Below are 15,097 nucleotides of genomic sequence, written 5' to 3' on the forward strand. Positions count from 1 at the left end.
CGGAGCGCCTGGTCCCGGGCGCCCCGGCCGCTCACGGGGGGCGCTGCGGGGCTCCCCAACGCCGCGGGTCCCCTTCGAGGGCCCTCCCCCAGGCGAGCCCGCCGGCACCCCTGCCGGGTCCTCCCCGCAGCGAGTCTCCTCCTCCTTTCACTTCTTTTTGTTGTCGTCGTCCCACCTCCCCGCCGGGGGTTATCGCCGGAGCGGCGGCTGCAGCTTCACACCCAGGCGAGAGTAATCGAACCCCGGTAGGGCCGCCGCGAGCCCGGGCCGGGGGCGCCGCGGGGCGCTCGGAACCCGCCCCCAGGACCTGCGCCCCCGCGCTCCAGGTCGGGTCGCGAGCCGAGCCTCCGAAGCGTGCCCAAAGGGGGCTCTGCCGGAGCTCTTGCCCCAGTCAGACGCTCCTCCTTGCCTCCCGCTTCGCAGAATCTGATAACTTACGGTGTGGGGACCATTTCTGAAGGCAAATTCTCCCACTTAAAAGTGTATTTCATTCGTTAATTTTACGAGGACTTAAAGTGAACTTTAGTGGTAGAAGGTGCCCCATTAGGCATCCTAATAAAGACTGGCATATCTTCAAAGAGAGGGAACATGAATACAGGATTTACAGTGTGTATTCAGGAAGGGCGTTTACAGACGTGAAAGCATTTTATGGACTCGTTAATTTTCAAGGTGTCTTTGTTAGGTAGCAGAAACGTATGCCCATTTTTAAGACATGGAAATCTTCGCTGAGGTAAGCAGAGTCAGAAATAGGACTTCCTACTTTGCAACTCCCAATAGGGTGCTGGGTCGACTAATTTGGCACAACTTGTCAAGTGTTGCTCTGTGACCTATCCTTAAAAAAAGAAAAAGAAAAAAAAAAAACCCCGTTGCCGTAGAGTCGCTTCTGACTCATAGCGACCCTACAGCGACCCTGTCATAGCGTTACTATTTTGTTTTCACCACTTCCTTTGTTTACAGTTATCCTTTCCCTAGTCTGCAAAATCTAGCTTTGCAAGTATAAATTATGTGATATAAATTTCGGTATTTTGTTTGCTTCCAAAGATACTGTAATGGTAAATGTTTGGTCAAAGAAGCAAGGAACGTTTTGCCGAGCAGTGAATTATTTCGTCTTGAAGAGTATAGGTAAATGATGATTTAATAGAAGGCCCTCAGTATCTGGCCAGAACTAATAACAAAGTCATCAGTCTTAATTTTTCCCTCAATTACCCAGACAACTAGATGCCTTGTTGTTCTTTAATAAAAATGACAGATAATTCCAACCAATTGTTGACTTTTGTCAAGCCACTGCACTTTAAATCACTTGATTTCATTGTATTTAAATTGTTTTAAAACTTTCTTTTATTTCATAGTAACAATGAGTTAAATGTAAGCCAAGCTCTATTTAAGTGTAAAATGGCCATGGTAAAATAAATGGGCTCTAATCATCAAAGGATCCCTGGTGGCACAGTGTTTAAAGCCCTCAGCTGCGCACCTAAGGGTCAGTGGTTGGAACCCACCAGGATCTCTGCGGATGAAATGGAATCAACTCGACGGCAGTGGCTTTGGTTTTGGTAATCCTCATCAAACTTGACATCATCATCGAGGTTTTCTTTATGAAGAGTTACTTTTTTCTGCCAGCACACTTGGAAACCATTTAGAACGTCACACATATCCTAGAAACGGTTGAGGAAACAGGATTGTCTGACATTGAGTTGGAAGTTTTTTATAGAAAGGACTGTTTGCTCTCCAAACAAGCAACCTCACGAAATTAGTAATCTCACTTGTGGGGGAGGATGGTGTGAAATGGGCATTTTCTCAAACTAAAGGTGACAGAGAACACTGATAATACCATTTTGGAAAGCCACATATTTGGTGATATTAAAAAGAGCCATAAAGATGTTTATGCTTTTTGATTTTCCTATTCGAAGAGAAAAAAACAAAATCTAGGCCCAAAGATATTCCACAAGAAAAACTGCTTGGTATAGGCATCTGACCTTCTGTAACTTCATGAGGGGGAGAGAGAGTCCTTATCAGCATCAACAGCCCAAGGCTGATTCCCATGAGGTGGGAGGTCAGACATACCTCTTCTCTCCAACCTTTTCAGCAGTTCTGACACCAGCTGTCCCTCTCAGCACTCTCTGCTGGGTTTGATAATTCCTTGCAATGGCCACACAGAACTCACCAACAATACCCAGGATTATGGGGTTTATTAGGGAAGTAGCGAGTTATAATTCAGGATCAGAACACAGGATACAGTTTGTCGATCAGGATAGCCTCTTTTCAGCTGTGCCCACAGGCAGGCCTCTCTCTCCAGCCCTCAGCCCAGCCTCTGCCCTGCTGGGGCAAGTGTTACACATCTCTTTAGCTCTGCCAATAAGTGTCTGGAGGCACCCCGCTCAGCCAGGAAGCCTCTTGCCTGAGGGCACTCAGCTGTCTCGCTCTGGGTCAGCATACCCACTGAAGCTGCCTCACCCCATGGGCCAGGAAGCCCACCGTGCCATCTCTTGCCGGTCTCCTGGTTCTGCTGCTGCCATTTCTCTGCTACACTTCCTGCCGCTTCTCACCATCTTGCGCTGTCTCCAGTGTTATAGCTCTCGGGCTCCTGGGTCTAGGAGGTTCTCAGCGCAGGGATCCCAGGTCCAACGAAAGTGCTCCACTCCTAGCTCTTCTTCTTTGTCGTAGTGGGTCCCCCCTTCTGCTTGCCTCTCTCTCCTTTTGTCTCTTGTGAGATAAAGATGTGACTCAAATAAGGGCGTGACTTGAATAAGGGTGGTAAGGGTAGTGACTAGGGTAAAGATGTGACTTGAGTCACACCCTCTAGTAAGGTGGTCACTCAAGATACATCCCACCCTAATCCTGCCTCATTAACATAATAGACAACTGACTCCCAAATGGGACCACAACCACAGGTATAACTCAAAACACCAAACCCATTGCCGTGGAGTCAATTCTGACTAGGCTAGGATTTACAACACATCACAAAATGGAGGATGACTACATCATTACATAACTGCCAAACCACTGAAAATCATGGCCCAGCCAAGTAGACACGTAACCTTAACCATCACAGATTCCATACACCTTATTTGCATAGCCCACCCCATCATTGTATGGCAGTCATAAAGACTATGGCTAGAAGGGCCATATTAAGTAATTCACTGCACTTGCAGAGTATTAATGATAGATGAAATATGGAAGCAAATTAAATGCTCAACATAAAAGGACTAGTTGAAGAAATTATTGTATACATACTCAATGGAATTAAGAGTGGAAGAGCACACATAACATATTTGGGTACATTTTTTAAAACAGCATTTCCCCTGGGCAGTGGAATTTCCAAAAGAAAGAGTCCAACGAGGTAGAAAAAGATACCCCTTCTTCTTGAGTTGGAAACCCTGGTGGCATAGTGGTTAAGAGTTTTGCTGCTAACCAAAAGGTCGGGAGTTCGAATCCACCTGGTGCTCCTTGGAAACCCTATGGGGCAGTTCTACTCTGTCCTGTAGGGTCTCTATGAGTCAGAATCGACTCGACAGCAACGAGTTTGGTTTTTTATTCTTGAGTTAGTGGACTCTCAGGCTGCATTTCAGCCCTACTTTCTCCAGGCCCTCTTGCACAGGCATAGCCTGAAACAAGTATTATGCGGCCTCTTAAAACTGTGGTTTTGAAGACCTGGAAAAGCAACTATGTGCTTAAAAGGTTGTACAGTAATGATACACTGCCAAAATCATTACCAAAAGACACGAAGGGAAATCGTAAAATGTTTCTATAATGTAGCTATGTAATGTATATATTTAGAAGTAACTTGTTATTACAAAAATATTAGAATTGTATGTGAAACTAAATGGTAAAAATTCATTAGCCATGAATTTACCTACACTCTCCCTGAACCTATATTTTCAGCCTTTACCATGTATTTGTATAATATTGCGAAATACCTACATGTTGGGTTTCCCTGGGAGCAACCAACAGAAGCCAATTCTGGCTCTCTTTAACAGAGAAGGAACTTATTGGAAAGATATTGGATGGCCCCTAGAATTGACCAGGAGGATGGACAACCAGGCCTCAAAACAGACAAACACCAGAGGAGAACAAGCAGCATAAATAGACTGTGCTAGACCCCAGCACTGGTCACAGCAGCCTCTGCTAGATGCCACCGTCACCACCTGGACTCTCATCTTTGTAGCCCTCGGTCTTCATAGCACTCACACAAGGTTCAAAGTTGGCTAACCCTAGGTCACATGCTGTGCCAGGGGCTACCAGTGAGCAGAGATTCCCAGCTTATCCTATGGGTGAGTTACACAGGTGCTGAGATGATGAGGCACTCAGCTCAGGGTGGGGCTGGGGTATTGTCTTAGTCATCTCGTGCTGCTATAACAAATACCACAAGTGGATGGCTTTAACAAAGAGAAGTTTATTCTCTCACAGTCCAGTAGGTTACAAGTCCAAATTCAGGGCGTCAGCTCCAGGGGAACATGTTCTCTGTCAGCTCTGGAGGACAGTCCGTGTCATCAATCTTCCCCTGGTCTGGGAGCTTCTCTGCACAGGAATCTCAGGTCCAAAGGACGCACTCTGCTCCCAGCACTGCTTTCGTGGTGGTGTGAGGTTCCCATGTGTCTCTGCTTGCTTCTCTCTTTTATATCTCAAAGGACACTGGCTTAAGACACTATCTAATCTTGTAGACCTCATCAATATAACTGCTGCTAATCCATCTTATTACATCATAGTGATAGCATTTACAATACATAGGGAAATCACATCAGACAGTAAAATGGTAGACAGTCATATAATACTGGGAATCATGACTTAGCCAAGTTGACACACTTTTGGGGGACACAGTTCAATCCATAACAGGTACCTAGAGCCCCTAGAGCTAGTCCCTTCTGGCAGTGAACAGCAACATGCATTCATAAAGTATCCTACACAGATAAGGTTCTGGATATGGTATGATATGAAAAAAGGTTAGCACACTGCCCTCGTGGGAGAAGGGCCATTGATGCCCACAGTAGGGGATTTTCTAGTGCCAGGAAAAAGGTTCAGATGCTGGCCAGCCAGTTTCAGTAAATGTCTGTTGCAGTATCCTTCCGGGCACTGGCAGATGTGACGGCAGTGTGTACCAAGATCTGCAGCGTGGTTTTAGGGTCTGTATTGTCTCCACCACCCATCTGTCAGTTTGTCATACTGTAGTGACTTGTATGTTGCTGTGATGCTGGAAGCTATGCCACTAGTATTTCAAATACCAGCAGGATCACCCATGTACAGGTTTCAGAGGAACTTCCAGACTAAGACGGACTAGGAAGAAAGGCCTGGCAATCTATATGTTGAAATTTAACCAATGGAAACCTTATGGATCATGACAGAATATTGTCTGACTTGCTTGCTTTGGACATGTCATCAGGAGGGATCAATCGCTGGAGGAGGATATCATGTTAGGTGAAGTAGAGGGCCAGTAAGGGCAAGGGGGTCCTTCATGAGATGGATTGGCTCAATAGCTGCCAATATGGACTCAGACGTGCAATTGTGAGGATGACGCAGGAGCAGGCAATGTTTTGTTCTGTTGTATGTGGGGTTGCCATGAGTCAGAGTAGACTTGATGGCAGCTATCTATCTCTATTGTTACATAGCAAGGTACCCCAAAACTTAGTGGGTTAAAACAACATTTATTATCACACAGTCCCTGTGGATCGGAATCTGACACAGCTTAGCTGGGTGCTCTGCTTCAGGGTCTCTCAGTCTGCAATCAAGGTGTCACCCGGGCCATAGTCATTTCAAGGATTAACTGGGAAATGATCTGCCTCCAAGCCCACACACATGGTTGGTGGTGGGATTCAGGTCCTCGAGGGCTATTGAACTAAGGATCTCAGTTACTTGCTGGCTTTAATGGCCAGAAGCTGCCCTCAGTTCCTTGCCACGTGGGCCTCTCCAACATGGCAGCCTGCTTCATCAAAATGTGCAAGCCGAGAAGGCAGTAGCAGGAAGACAGAAGTCACGGTCTTTTGCAACCTAATCTCAGAAGTGACTTCCCATCACTTTTGCCATAATCTGTTAGAAGTAAGTCACTAGGTCCAGCCCCCACTCAAGGCGTTGGGGGGGATTACAGAAGGACATGAACACCAGGAAGCAGGGGTCATTGAAGACCGTTTTTGAAAGCTGCCTAACAGAGGGTGGTTGCAACTTCCAGTGACTGATTGGGATTACACTTGCCATACACACATCAAACGTAGCTTCTAGATCAGGGATTAGCAAACTTTTTCTATAACCAGCCAGATGGTAAATATTTTAGACTCTGAGGGCTATACGGTGTCCATCACAACTACTCAACTTGCTATTGTAGAGGAAAAGTAGCCATAAAACCCAATGCCATCGAGTCAATTCCAACTCATAGTGACCCTATAGGACAGAGTAGAACTGCCCCATAGGGTTTCCAAGGCTGTAATCTTTACGGAAGCAGATGGCCACATCTTTCTACGGAGGAGCAACTGGTGGGTTCAACCCACCGACCTTTCGGTTAGCAGCTGAGCACTTAACCACTGCATCACCAGGGCTCCTGAAAGTAGCCACAGACAGTACATAAACAAACGGAGGTGACTGTGTTCCAGTTAAACTTTATTTACGAAAAAGAAATAAACACTATTTATAAATACGGCCTGCAGGCCATAGTTTATTCAATCTTTGTTCTAGACTGTTATATCCACGTCTCCTGTAAACCAGTCTTAACACTAAACAGCAAGACCAAGTCACTAGGAATGCAGTCCTGTGTGTCAACAAGTTCACTTTATTACCAACAATGTATGCCACATGCTAGTGCCACTGGACAGGCCCAACGTCATACATGAATGGAATCGGGGTATTTCTGCAGCTAACGCGTGGCAAGTCACAACAGACGGCAAATGTTGAACAACGCCAGGAGATTAAACAGTTGGAATTGATGCTAGCTTTTCAGAGACAGGGTAGTTCTCAGTCAGCATTTATTAAGCACCTATTATGTATGGGAACCCTGGTGGTGTACTGGTTAAGAGCTACAACTGCTAACCAAGAAGTCGGCAGTTCAAATCCACCAGGCGCTCCTTGCAAACCGTATGGGGCAGTTCTCCTCTGTCCTATGGGGTTGCTATGAGTTGGAATTGACTCGAAGCCACTGGTTGGGTTTGGTTTTTGTTTTTTACATTATGTATGGAAACTTGTGTTAGGTTCTGGGCATGGAGTAAGGAAAAGAGGGAAGAGGGATTACAAAAATGAACAAGGCAGGATGGAACCCATTCCTTCAGTGACCAGAGACTGGTCGGCGAGGCCAGCTTAGTACACATGAATTAGAGCAGTGCTTCTCAAGCCTAATTGTGGGGATTTGCTGAGTGGGACCTGAGATGCTGCATTTCCAGCAACATCCCAGGTGATGCTGTTACTGTGGGTCTCTGGACCAGCCTTTGAGTAGCAAGGATGTGGAGAAACAGCGGATGCTGCTTAAAAACAAAGGCTTCCAAGAGTCGAAGGCAGGTAGGTAGACAAAGGTCTGATGAATGAGGACTCTGCATAAAAATTTGCACTCTGTCTGGCACAGACCAGGAGGATGGCGCCGGCTCTAATGAACCAAAAGACAACGTTCCTGGGATTCACGGTTCGGGGGAGAAGGTCTGCAGAGTCGCGTGGGAAAACACAAACGCACTCCTTCACACTCAGGCCCAAATAAAAAGCTTTAATCTGGTGTTCATTAAATAAAACATATGCGAAAAAGCAAAGGTTAAATCTAGAGGAAGCTATATGTTTTATTAATCTATTCTAGAAGAATTTGAACAGAAGTTACAGTTTTGGCTTAAAAAACTGAGCTAGCAATTATTTAACAAGTTAATCTAGCATCAGCCTCCTTCCAATTTTCGTCTTAACCTTTCCCTTCTGCTTTTGCTAGTCCACGGTAGCAATTCTTTCACTTGCCCAAACTCACATCCTTCCTTCTGTATTGATTTCTATGTTCTTTCTTATTTCCCGATAGCTGGTGTGAAAGCTGCATTCCAAATGGAGTAACCACAAGGAGCAGGGAGCAGAAACGCACTTCTTCTGCACTGTTCTCTGCCTTCGGGCAGGTTTGACCAAGTTCCTGAGGGAATTATGGAATGGAGATGCTTCCCTGATGTCGCTGAGTCCCAGGGACTGCCACCTGCAGGCTTAAGAAATGCCTGTAGGTTCAATTGTGCAGGCAGCCAAAGACACAGTTAGCAGGGAGGGGGCAAGAAAAAGAAAATTAAAAAGACAAGCACAGAAAGGATAGAAAAAGCAGAAGAGGAGAAAAGAAAAAGAAGACACGCCCTTAAAGGACAATGATCCCGTCACCATTGAGTCGATTCCAACCCATAGTGACCCTACAGGACGGAGGAGAACTGCCCCATAGGGTTTCCAAGGAGCGGCTGCTGGATTTGAACCGCCAGTCTTTTGGTTAGCAGCCGCGCGCTTCACCACTGCACCACCAGGGCTCCAAAGAACAACGATAACCAGCTACAAAAAGTCGGACACCCCCTGGCCACAACTCGCCGACTCACTGCGGGTTAGCCCCCTAATCTCCTGAGAAGTGGGCTGCATTTCAAAAAGATTTACTAGGTACGTGTTATATGCAAGGGAGTCCCTGGGTGGTAAAAACCGTCAGCTGCTAACCAAAATGTTGGAGGTTCGGGTCCAACCAGAAGTGTCTCAGAAGAAAGGCCTGGTGATCTACTTCCCAAAAACCAGCTGCTGAAAACCCCCGTGGAGCCCAGTTCTGCTCTGACGCACAGGGTTGCCATGAGTCAGAGTGGACTTGACCCCAAGTGTTTTCTATTACATACAGCGCATGGTGCTCAGCAGCATGCAGAAATTTTTTTTAAGGAAGTTAAGGTTCTTGCCTTCAAGGAATTTGTAATTTTGTAGGAAAGAAAGTTATGTATGCAACCAATTTTTTAGGGTAGACTATGAAAAGTGCCATAATAGAAGCACGAAAGTGCCATGGATATTTTTCTAATATCTCAGGAAAAGTAATTCCCTAGCCTAATCCATTATTATAAGAAAAAGGAATTAAGTTCCCAATTGAAATTTTTTTTGTGCCTAAGTTACAGCATGGATAAAATTAATACAAATTTTTTTTATCATGATGGTCCTCAAAGAAGGCACAAGGCCCAATTTACAATCTAAGTAAATGTAAAAGTTATTTAGTGAAGCCATTTATTTCGCAACTCACTATTTCTTTCATTGTGGGTGTATATCATTTTATGCTTGGAAATTAATTTTTTAAACATTGTTGCTGTTTTCCTTAAGTGCCTTTAAAGATATGCAAGAAAAGTATGCTCAGTAATATGTGAAATTTTCCAAAATTACAATATTTCAAAGATGTCAGAACATCTGTATCTTAAAAAGTAGCATAAATAGTAAAACTGTTTCAAAGACTTCTTTAGTATTTTTCAGCTTTGGCTGCAATTAATCTAGCCTACAAATATTTAGCCTAGAAACAGATATCAATTATTTAAAGAGGGAAATACTTGCTGTGGAATTACTGGTCTGGCTGTTAATATCACCAACAGTCTCAGTCCCTCATGTAAGCCTTGTGGCTCAGTCCCTCATGTAAGCCTTGCGTCACTGTCTGCATGAAAATGTCCCATAGTGTGTGTATATATATATATATATATGTATATCTATATGTATATATATTTGTTTATATGTATGTATATGCATGCGTGTGTGTGTGTGTGTGTAATAAAACAAATAAGGGTCACAGAAACTGATACTCCTTAGATATAGCCAGTCACCTCACCAGATCAGTTTTCTTGGTTTGAAGACTTAGGGTCATAATCTCACGGGATGACTCAGTCAATTGACATTATATAGTTCATAAAGTTTATGTTCTACATCCTAGTCCAGTGAGTAGCACCTGGGATCTTAAACGCTTGTAAGCGACCATATAAAATACAACTATTGGTCTCTACTTATCAGGAGCAAAAGAGAAAGAAAGAAACCCAAGACTCAGAGAAGGAACCAGACTATAGGACTCAAAGTCTACATGAACCATGGCCTCCTCTGCCCTGAGACCAGAAGAACTAGATGGTGCCCAGCTAACAATACTGAACAGTCTGGCTGGGACCACAATAGGTGGATCCTGGTAGAAAGGGAGAAAAATGTGGAACAGAACTTCAAATTTTCAAAAATTCCAGACTTACTGGATCCACTAAGACAGGAGGAATCCCTGAGACTATTGCCCTGACATATTCTTTAAGACTTGAACCAAAACTATCCCCTTAAGTCAACTTTTAGCTAAATAGCAGGTTAGCCCATAAAGCAATGAATATCACCCTTGAGCACTGTACTCTTTTAAAAACCCATATGAAACCAAATGATCAACAAATACTCTAAAGCATTGGTGAGAAGGTTGGGGGGCTCTGAGACTAGGTTAATGGAAATAAAACAGCTAGAGCAGAATAATGAGAATGTTGATACAAGGTGAAGAATGTAACCAATATCATTGAACAGTATGTGTAGAAATTGTTGAATGGTAACCTGTTTTGCTGTGTACACTTCCACCAAAAACACAATAAAATATTATTTTTTTAAAAAAAAAATTCACGTAGGTGATCGATCTTTGACATTCTTTTTTTTTTATTTTTAATTTTTTATTGTACTTTAGATGATGGTTTACAGAACAAGTAGTTTCTCATTAAACAGTTATCTTTGACATTCTTAAGAGGCCCAAGACCTTTCTGAGTCCTTAAACTCCAAATCCCACCATACCATATTATGCCACCCATACGTATAATTCAATAAGTATAACGAAAATAATTCACGTTATTAGAGAACAGCAAAGCCACACTGACATGTAGATGTTGGGTGGTTGACTAGGCTCCTCAATAACTAAGTGCATGTTTCCAGCAGTCCACTAGCTTCATGACACCTGTTATGCGACTTGTGAAGACACAGAGACATACAGAACAGAAGGCAACATAAAGACGGAGAAGAGAGAGATGTGGCCAGAAGCCAAGGAACGTCAACATCCACCAGAAGCTGGAAGATGCAAAGAATGGATCCTCCCAGGAACCTCAGAGGGAGTGCAGCCCTGCCAATAGTTTGATTTTGGACTTCTGGCCTCCCAAACTGTGGGAGAATAAATTTCTGTTATTTTAGCCACCAAGTTTATTTGCTACAGCAGCCCTAGGAAACTAATACACATACACACACTCACCCCCACACACACGCTCACACTTCAAACTTTCTAGGTTCTGGGAAAAAAAGTTGTACAAAGTTCTTAAGAAGATGAAAAATACTGAGTTTTATGGAACCAGAGATATATTAACTACAATTCCCACATCTAGACTCATTACTTATCTTCATAATTTTATAGCTTAACATCTCTCTCTTTCTTTCTCCCTCCCCTTTACTTCATTTCAACAAACTCCTTTTGAGCAGCCCAGTGATGACTGGGAGTGCAGGGTAAAGGTGATGTGGCTAATCCCATTGTTCAGGAGATGTCAACTAAAAGAGTTCTTTGGTACAGTGAATTGCTTTTATATGGCCCTTCCAGCCATGGTCTTGTAACTCCCACAAAATGATTGGCTGGGACTATGCAAATAGGTGTGTAAAACTCTTGCATAGATTGGACAGCAACTATGCAAATAAGGTGCCTGTGGGCTACAAGGGGATTGATCAGTTTTGCCACCCTCCCAGGCTTAAAAGAGCCAATCCCACAGAGGTTGACGTGGGGGTGGGGGGAACCTCACTACCATCAAGAAGAAGAACCTGGAGCTTAGTGCGTCCTTTGGACCTGGGATCCCTGCGCTGAGAACCTCCTAGACTCAGGAGACAGAGAAAGCTGTAACACTGGAGACAGACAGCACAAGTGGCAAGATCCAGGAGACCAGCATGAGACAGCTACAGTGGGTTTCCTGGCCCCTGGAGTGAGGTGGCTGCAGGTGGCTCTCTGACCCACAGAGTGAGAGAGCTGAGCATCTTTGGGCAGGAGGCTTCCTGTTGGAGTGGCGGTGCCTCCAGGCACTTATTGGAGGTGCTAAAGAGCTGTAACACTTGCCTGAACAGGGCAGTAGGCCCAGCAGAAGGGCCTGGCGGCAGTAGGCGCTGAGGGCTGTCTTGTTTGGAAGCTATCCTGATTGATGAACTATATCCTGTCTCCTGAGTTGTTCCTGCTACTTCCAAGATGACCCTGAACCTGAATTGTAACCTGCTGCTTCCCTATTGGAGCCCTAGTGGCACAGTGGTTAAGAGCTTGGCTGCTGACCAAAAGGCTGGCAGTTCAAATCCATCAGCTGCTCCTTGGAAACCCTATGGGACAGTTCTACTCTGTCCTACAGGGTCACTATGAGCCAGAATTGACTCAGTGGTAACAGGTGTTTTTTTTGTTTGTTTGTTTACTTCTCTACTAGACCCCACAATGGTAAGTGTGGTCTGTGAGTTCTATGTGGCCATTGCAATGAATTATTGAACCCAGCAGAGAAGTAGAGTGTGCCATGGGAGAGACGGCTGGTGTCAGAATTGGTAAAGAGATTGGAAAGTGGAAGTGTATCTAAACTCCACCTTATAGGAGTCAGCTTCAGGCTGATGGTTCTCTCCTTATCCCCCCGAAGTTAGACGAGATCTGACGCCACCATGTTACAACTTCTGTCAGGCCAACTCATCCAGCCTCCGCATGTCACAGACAAGGAAATTGAGGGCTGAGGAAGTAAAGTGAATTGCCCAAGATGGTACGGGCATTCAGTGGCAGTTAGGACAGAAGCCCAGACATGATGATCTTTTCAAAAGCGTGGGAGACAAGATGCACAGAGGATGGAGGAAGAAAAGAAAACAGGCAGCAGTGATCTCACAGGTCCCTCTTTTGTTTCCTAAGGCCCCAAAACCAATCCCAACCAAGCCCGTTGCCGTCAAGTTGATTCCAACTCATCGCAACCCAATGGGACAGAGTAGAACTGCCCCATAGGGTTTCCAAGGAGCAGCTGGTGGATTCAAACTGCTGACCTTTTAGTTAGCAGCCAACTCTTAACCACTGCACCACCAGGGCTGCTCCTAAGGCCATCCTTTATATGGTCAAGACCACTAAGACCAAAACGATACTCAAATTCAGGAAGTCTTCAGGGATCCTGTTGAGCAGTTCTTTGAGCCCCTATTAACCATTTTGCACTTGGATGGTGTGTTGTTGAGTTGTGGCCTTTATTAGATTTTTATCACAGTATTTCAGTCATTATATGCAGTTATTCACAAGTTATTTTAAAGAGTATGTATTTATGGACAGCATTCCTAGGGGGCTTCTGACCTCAAGTATGATCTACAGGACACTTGCCTCTCGGTCCTTGCTACTTCTACTTGCAAGAAACTCTAACCCAGCTTTAGCCTGGTTTGGTTTGATTTTGCTCTTGTCTGTCTCTTTAAGTTCTAGGTTCTGACCATACTTCAGTAAAAGAAGGGGTTATAAGCACCGTAGTTTGATGGAAAAAGTAATTCTATGATTTGAATATGAACGGAAATGGCTCTTCCACTGGACAGAAGCATGAATGCCATAAAACTGCCTTAATGACACTGTCGGAGGGTCACTTTGGCTGCCACGGCTCAGAGCTGTTACTGTGCAACCATTATGTGCCTAATGTCCTGTATATTATGCTTTAGTAACTATCTTAGTCACCTAGTACTCCTATAACAGAAATACCACAAGTGGATGGCCTGAACAAACAGAAATTTATTCTCTCGCAGGGTAGGAGGCTACAAGTTCTAATTCAGGGTGTCAGCTCCAGGGGAAGGTTTTCTCTCTCTGTCAGCTCTGGAGGAAGGCCCTCGTCATCAATCTTTCTTTCCCTGGTCTAGGAGCTTCTCACTGCAGGCACTCCAGGTCCAAAGGACATATTCTGTTCCTGGCTCTTTTTGCTTAATGGTAATGAGGTCCTTCTCCTCTCTGCTTGCTTCTCTCTTTTGTATCTCCAAAGAGATTGACTCGAGATACGAGACACAAACTAATCCTGTAGATTGAGTCCTGCCTCATTAACATAACTGCCTCTAATCCTGCCTCATTAACATCATAGAAGTAGGATTTACAACACATAGGAAAATCACATCAGATCACAAAATAGAAGACAGTCACACAATACTGGGAATCATGGCCTAGCCAAGTTGACAGATATTTTGGAGGGACACAATTCAGTCCATGACAGCAACCATTCAAAAATCTGACCCCATAGTGATAACTTTGTAGGATAGGTAAGGTGGCTTCCATCACATTTCCTAGAAGCAGGGCCTGAGATAGTGTTTCTGGTAACTAGTGATTTTGGAGGGAGTGCTCTGAAGTGAAGGGGAAGCAAGACAGGGCAGGGGAAGAAGCTAGGCAAAAGCGTGGGGACAGTGAAGTCTGGTCTCAGCCTGATCCCACAGGGAACACCGGAGTGTATACGGCAGTACAGAATTGTCCCGCCTGAAGGCAGCGGTGCCAGACTTTCATACCCCGTATTAATCACTCACTAGAGTGGTAGAATTCTCACCTCCCACGTGGGAGACCCGGGTTCCATTCCCAGCCAATGCACCTCATGCACAGCCACCACCCATTTGTCAGTGGAGGCTTGCTTGTTGCTGTGATGTTGAACAGGTTTCAGTGGAGCTTCCAGACTAAGATGGACTAGGAAGAAAGGCCTGGTGATCTACTGAAAATCAGTCAGTGAAAACCTTATGGGTTACAATGGTTTGATCCACAACTGATCATGAGGATGGCGCAGGACCTGACAGTTTTTGTTCCGTTGTGCATGGGGTCACCATGAATCGGAGCAACTCGACGGCACCTAGCAACAGCAGCAGGCTGCAGAGCACCCTCTCCCTGGGGGAGCATAATATCCTGGGCATCTCTGGGCAAGGAGGCTCCTTCAGCCAAGGGCAATTCTGGAGAAGGGTGCAGCCATGAGCCACTGGCAAACAACACTCCCAGCAGCAGGGGCCGGGTGTACCGCCGGGTGACAGGAACTGGTCAGAGGTCTGGGTGTACCTACCGCCGGGTGATGGGAACTGGTCAGGCAGCTGGAGTACCACTGGGTGATGGGAACTGGTCAGGGGGCTGGGTGTACCACGAGGTGATGGGAACTGGTCAGGGGGCTGGGTGTACCTACCGCCGGGCGATGGGAACTGGTCA

The sequence above is a fragment of the Trichechus manatus genome, unplaced genomic scaffold, assembly GCF_000243295.1.
Source record: "Trichechus manatus latirostris isolate Lorelei unplaced genomic scaffold, TriManLat1.0 scaffold00103, whole genome shotgun sequence".
Classification (NCBI taxonomy): domain Eukaryota; kingdom Metazoa; phylum Chordata; class Mammalia; order Sirenia; family Trichechidae; genus Trichechus; species Trichechus manatus.